This window comes from Nannospalax galili, unplaced genomic scaffold (genome assembly GCF_000622305.1).
Source record: "Nannospalax galili isolate Female #2095 unplaced genomic scaffold, S.galili_v1.0 scaffold1359, whole genome shotgun sequence".
Taxonomy (NCBI): domain Eukaryota; kingdom Metazoa; phylum Chordata; class Mammalia; order Rodentia; family Spalacidae; genus Nannospalax; species Nannospalax galili.
This window is the reverse complement of record NW_008342089.1, coordinates 1-4,628: the sequence shown is the minus strand read 5'-3', so window position 1 is coordinate 4,628 and position 4,628 is coordinate 1. Positions and strand designations below refer to the sequence as shown.

General features: G+C 47.6%; 1 pseudogene; it reads right to left on the bottom strand.

The window, feature by feature from the left end:
- Positions 1-514: 514 nt before the first annotated feature.
- On the bottom strand, positions 515-4,287 carry LOC103738073 (annotated as a pseudogene).
- Positions 4,288-4,628: the final 341 nt, after the last annotated feature.

The following is a 4,628-nucleotide window of genomic DNA, read 5'->3' as shown; positions in this document are numbered from 1 at the left end:
CCCCTTTTTGTCCTGTTTTTTGTTTGTTTTTTGAGACAGGGTTTCCCTGTAGCCCCCGCTGCCCTGGAACTCACTATGTAGACCAGGCTGGCCTTGAACTCAGAAGGGCTGCCTCTCCTCCTGAGTACTGGGACTAAAGGCATGCAACACCATGCCCAGCCTACAACCAGTGTTGTTAACCTCTGAGCCATCTCTCCAGCCCACAGTCAGTGCTCTTAACTGCTGAGCCAACTCTCCAGTCCCCCAAGCTCAAATTTTTGAGGCCTCACTTCAAATGCAACATAGGAACTGCACTTCTCTTGAACCATCTTGAGACCTAGTAACATCAGGTTGAGGTGGAAGGGTGCAAAACCCTAGGGCAGAACTGACTTTGTAGTTACTTGTGTGAGTTGTGAGTCCACTAGAGGGTAGCAGGGCTATTTTGAACAAGGCAATCTGTCCGAGTACACATAGGAAATTCTAAGTGTATACTAAAGGAGATCCATGGCAAAGCAAGTGGACCAAGAAAATTATCACCCTTGTTCTGTTAGCAGTTTATTTATTAGATAACTCATATAACAGAGGGCTTATGGCATAAGATTAAGTAGGTTGATAGTTTGGACTCAGAGTATGGCATGGAGAAGACAGCAGTTGGAGTTAGAATTAGGCTTGTGGTAGCAAGGTGGCTTAATGGAACCTGAAGACTCGAGATATAACCAGGAACTTCCCTCCCTACAAGGAGGTTCATGAACCAGCCCTGCACCCAGCCTGTGGCAGATGGTTGCTTCAGAGGCCAGAGACTCGGGACAAAGGCTATTCCTTATTACACATCCCTTCACCAGACGACCCTCATCTGTCACACAGCTCAACCTGGGGAGGGGTTGGGGGGGTATAAATCCTGCTGTCTGCCAAGACTGAGGGAAGGAAGCACTGGGGCTGAGGAGCCAAGAGGGGTGACATAATGCTAATTGCCAAAGGTGAAGGAACAGGAGGCCAAGGTGAGAGCAGAAGAGAGCTGACATGAGTGTAGAAAGAAGGGCGTGGCTTGGAGGACTGGGGCAAGGTCTTCACTTTCAACTTCAATGGCTTGTACTTTAATATAGGGCACAGAGGAGCCATGGAAACTTTCAAAAGAAGGATAGGGCCAAGTGTTTGCCAGGTATGTACCTCTAGCTTTCTCTAGAGGTCAAGTGAGAGGTGAATGTACAGCACAGTGGGGTGCAGATACAGAAGGAATGCTGGTGATGCCTGCAGGAAACTGGACCAGAGACTCCATGGACATGTCACAGTGACACTCAAAAAGTAAGCCACGTGTCTTACTCAACCCAGTACTTCCCTTGGGGGCACCACAGATTCAGGCTACTCCCTCAGTACAGCAAACACTGTAGTGAGAGTTTCAGTTGCTCTTTCAAGGCGGGGTCCACCACTGGAGGCAAATCCTTGGCCTTCAGGACAACTGCATGGGCCTCCCGGAAGAGGTCCTCTCCCACTGCAGCTTCCACACGCTGTCGCCATGCAGCCAGTTTGGGTCGGCTCTCAAAGATTTTGCAACCAGCACTGACAGACTATGGGGAGAGGAGCCAGATGGAAGGGCTAGATTCCACCAAGTACAAGGCAGGGTGGCCTACTTGAGGATTCCCCAATGCATTGTCCCTCCCTCACCAAGTATGAGGTGCCTCTCAATGCCCCTGTAGAAAGCACTGATGAAGACTGACTTTATAGTTGGTGCTGAGAAATGACTGTCAAATGCTCAGCCATAAATGGGATTTTTACGTCATCCCTTCCAAGACTCAAGGAATATTAGGAAAGGAGTGAAAAGAACATAAAAGGTGGAAGAAGGGGGTGGGGTGGGCGGGAGTCATGTGGAGCACCGACTTCCGGGCATGGAATGGCTGTTGTACTCTTGAACACACAGCTGCTGTGACTACCTGCAGAAGATCTGCATGTTACTAGGTCTGATAGCATCCTGTCATGGAAGGAGGAGGGACTCATGGGGCCTCAGCCCTCCCTGAGGATTTATATACAGTTAATTGGTTAATGGAGGAAGGAGAGACATTTTCTTTAGTGATGTAGCCACAGGTGAGGTGTCCATGCTCTTGTAAACAGATCCTTACCTGTGCTCCTGTAAGCAACACTATTGAAACTTATTGGGTCGCATACAAAAGTACACAAAGATGTGAAAGTGGAATGAGGGTAGAGGAAGAGGCAGGGTATCGGTTGGGAGCAGGAGGGGGACAGGAGATGGTAAAGGGAGGAATATGATTAAAATAGTTATGTACATGTATGAAAATGTCAGCCGGGTGTGGTAGCACATGCCTCTAGTCCCAGCACTCGGGAAGCAGAGGCAGGTGATCTCTTCAAGGCCAGCCTGGTCTACATAGTGAGTTCCAGGCCACCTTGGGGCTACAGGGAGACTCTGTCTCAAAAAAAAAAAAAAAAACGTCATAATGAAACCCATTATTATGTATAATTGATATATGCTAATAAAAACATTTTAAAAAAAACTGACATGTGAGGCCAGTTCTGATAAGTCCAAAAAAAGATATCTGCAGGACTATTCTCCTTCTGGAGCCTGAAGAGGAACCCTTCCTCACCTCCTCCTAGCCTCTGGTGGGATGTCAATAGTACTTGTGGTCCTTGGTTAACAGATGCTCAACTCTCATTTCTGACATGTAGTTTCATGGCATTCTTCCTGTCTGTCTTCACTTGGGCCTCTTCTTTTAAGGGCACCAGTCATATTGGACTAGGGGTAGTTGTGGTTTAGATACAAAACATTCTCTGTATATTCATGTATGCAAAGCTTAGTCCTCCATGCAATAGTGTTCAGAGGGGGCCTCGAGAGATGATGTGGTCGTGAGGTGCTGACATTGATGAATTCATAGTTGAATGGACCATTAGGAGGGCGATAGAGCCTAGCTGGAGGAAGTAGGTCTCTGGACAAAGTCAACCACCCTGTTCATCTCTGAGTTCAACAATATTGACATTGTTGGAACTTGGTCTTCAGAGACAGGTAACAGGACATTCGACTGATGGGGAGCAGAGAACAAACAGAGGGGAACTTTGCATCAGCCGTACACGTCCCATCCCCACACATACATTACCAGTGAGTACCCAGTAATTAATTTTTAAAGGTTAATTTTTCAGAGCTGGGAAATTAACTTAGTAGGTAAAGTGCTTGCTACACAAGAATAAGGACCTGAGTTCGAATCACCAGTACTCTCGTAAAAAAACAGGTGCAAAAGCATACACCTGTGATCTGTGCCCTGGGGAAGTGGAGACAAGAGAATCCCTAGAGGTTGCTGGGCAGCTACTCTTGCTAAATCAGTGATCTCCCGGTTCAGTGAGGGACCCTATCTCAAAAATAAGGTAGAGCATGATAAAGACATCTGACATTGACCTCTGACCTCCACGTGCTAGTTAGCAGGTGGCTTCGTGGATTGTAAAGGGAAATGGTGTCTGCCTATTTGTGATGAAACTGCTTGTTCTCCCCAGGCGGAGGCTGAGGAAGATTGTCATTCTGATTCTGTCAGAGCAGATGAGGAGAGTGAGAGTCCTGCTGAAATAGACCTGCAGGCATGTGTCTCCAGTTACCCACTGAACTTTGGTTCCCTTCTTCCCATACATGCACAGAGGTTGGAAATTATTGAGATTTGTAAGTTCCTATTTGCATTGAATTTAGCTGGATTTTCATATTCTTTATAGCATACTTAAATTGTGTCATGGATTTCTCGTTAGAAGTATCAATAATTGCTGCTTTGGAATTCAATGTGTAGGCTTACATTCTTAATACCCTTTTTTTTTTTGATCTTTTTGAGACAGGGACTCCCTGTAGCCTCAGCTGGCCTGGAACTCACTATGTCAAATAGGCTGGCCTCGAATTCACAGAGATCCACCTGCCTTTGCCTCCCGAGTGCTGGGACTAAAGGCATATACCACCATGCCTGGCTAGGAACTTTTTACTTTTAACAGAAAGTGCCATTCCTGGTACATCCTCGGCGGGGTGGGGGGGTGTCCCTGCCCATTTGCCTTCATAACTCACCTTCTGCCACATGGCCCTGGTGCAACAACTTCTCAGGGTTGTGTGCTGCCAGGACAGGTACTCATCCACACGGGCTCGAGCCTGTAGGTCCTCAGGGTACCAGTGGTCTGGGGCCTTGTACTTGCGACTCAAATATAGCAGGATGGCCACACTGGAGGAATGTGGACGGGAAGAGAACATGCCCTGGTGATTCTTCAGGCCCCTTGGTCTGGGGCTATGGGGTGTTGCACCTGTATTTCCATATGGCTTTCTCACCCAGCCCAGAGATCCTTTCAAACGCAGGGGGATAACAGCTTTCCTGTGCTTCAACCTTTACCCTGTTGCATAGTCTCTTCTGCCCTACGCTTTTGCTCCCCCCAGCGGTGCTGGCTCCTGAACTTCAGCCCCCAGAGGTCCTGGCCCCAACTCTTCAGCCTTACATGGTCCAACCTCTTAGCCTTCAACCTTCCCTCCAGCTAGAACATACTTTGCATATACCTGGCTCCTCGGTCTGTAAGTTTCTACTTAGTTGCCACCTCCTCAGTGGGAATTCCATTTACTTCTCACTTAAAATCACCCTCATCCCTCACCTGTCTATTTTCTCCACAGCAGTCTTTACCTGTCATATTAG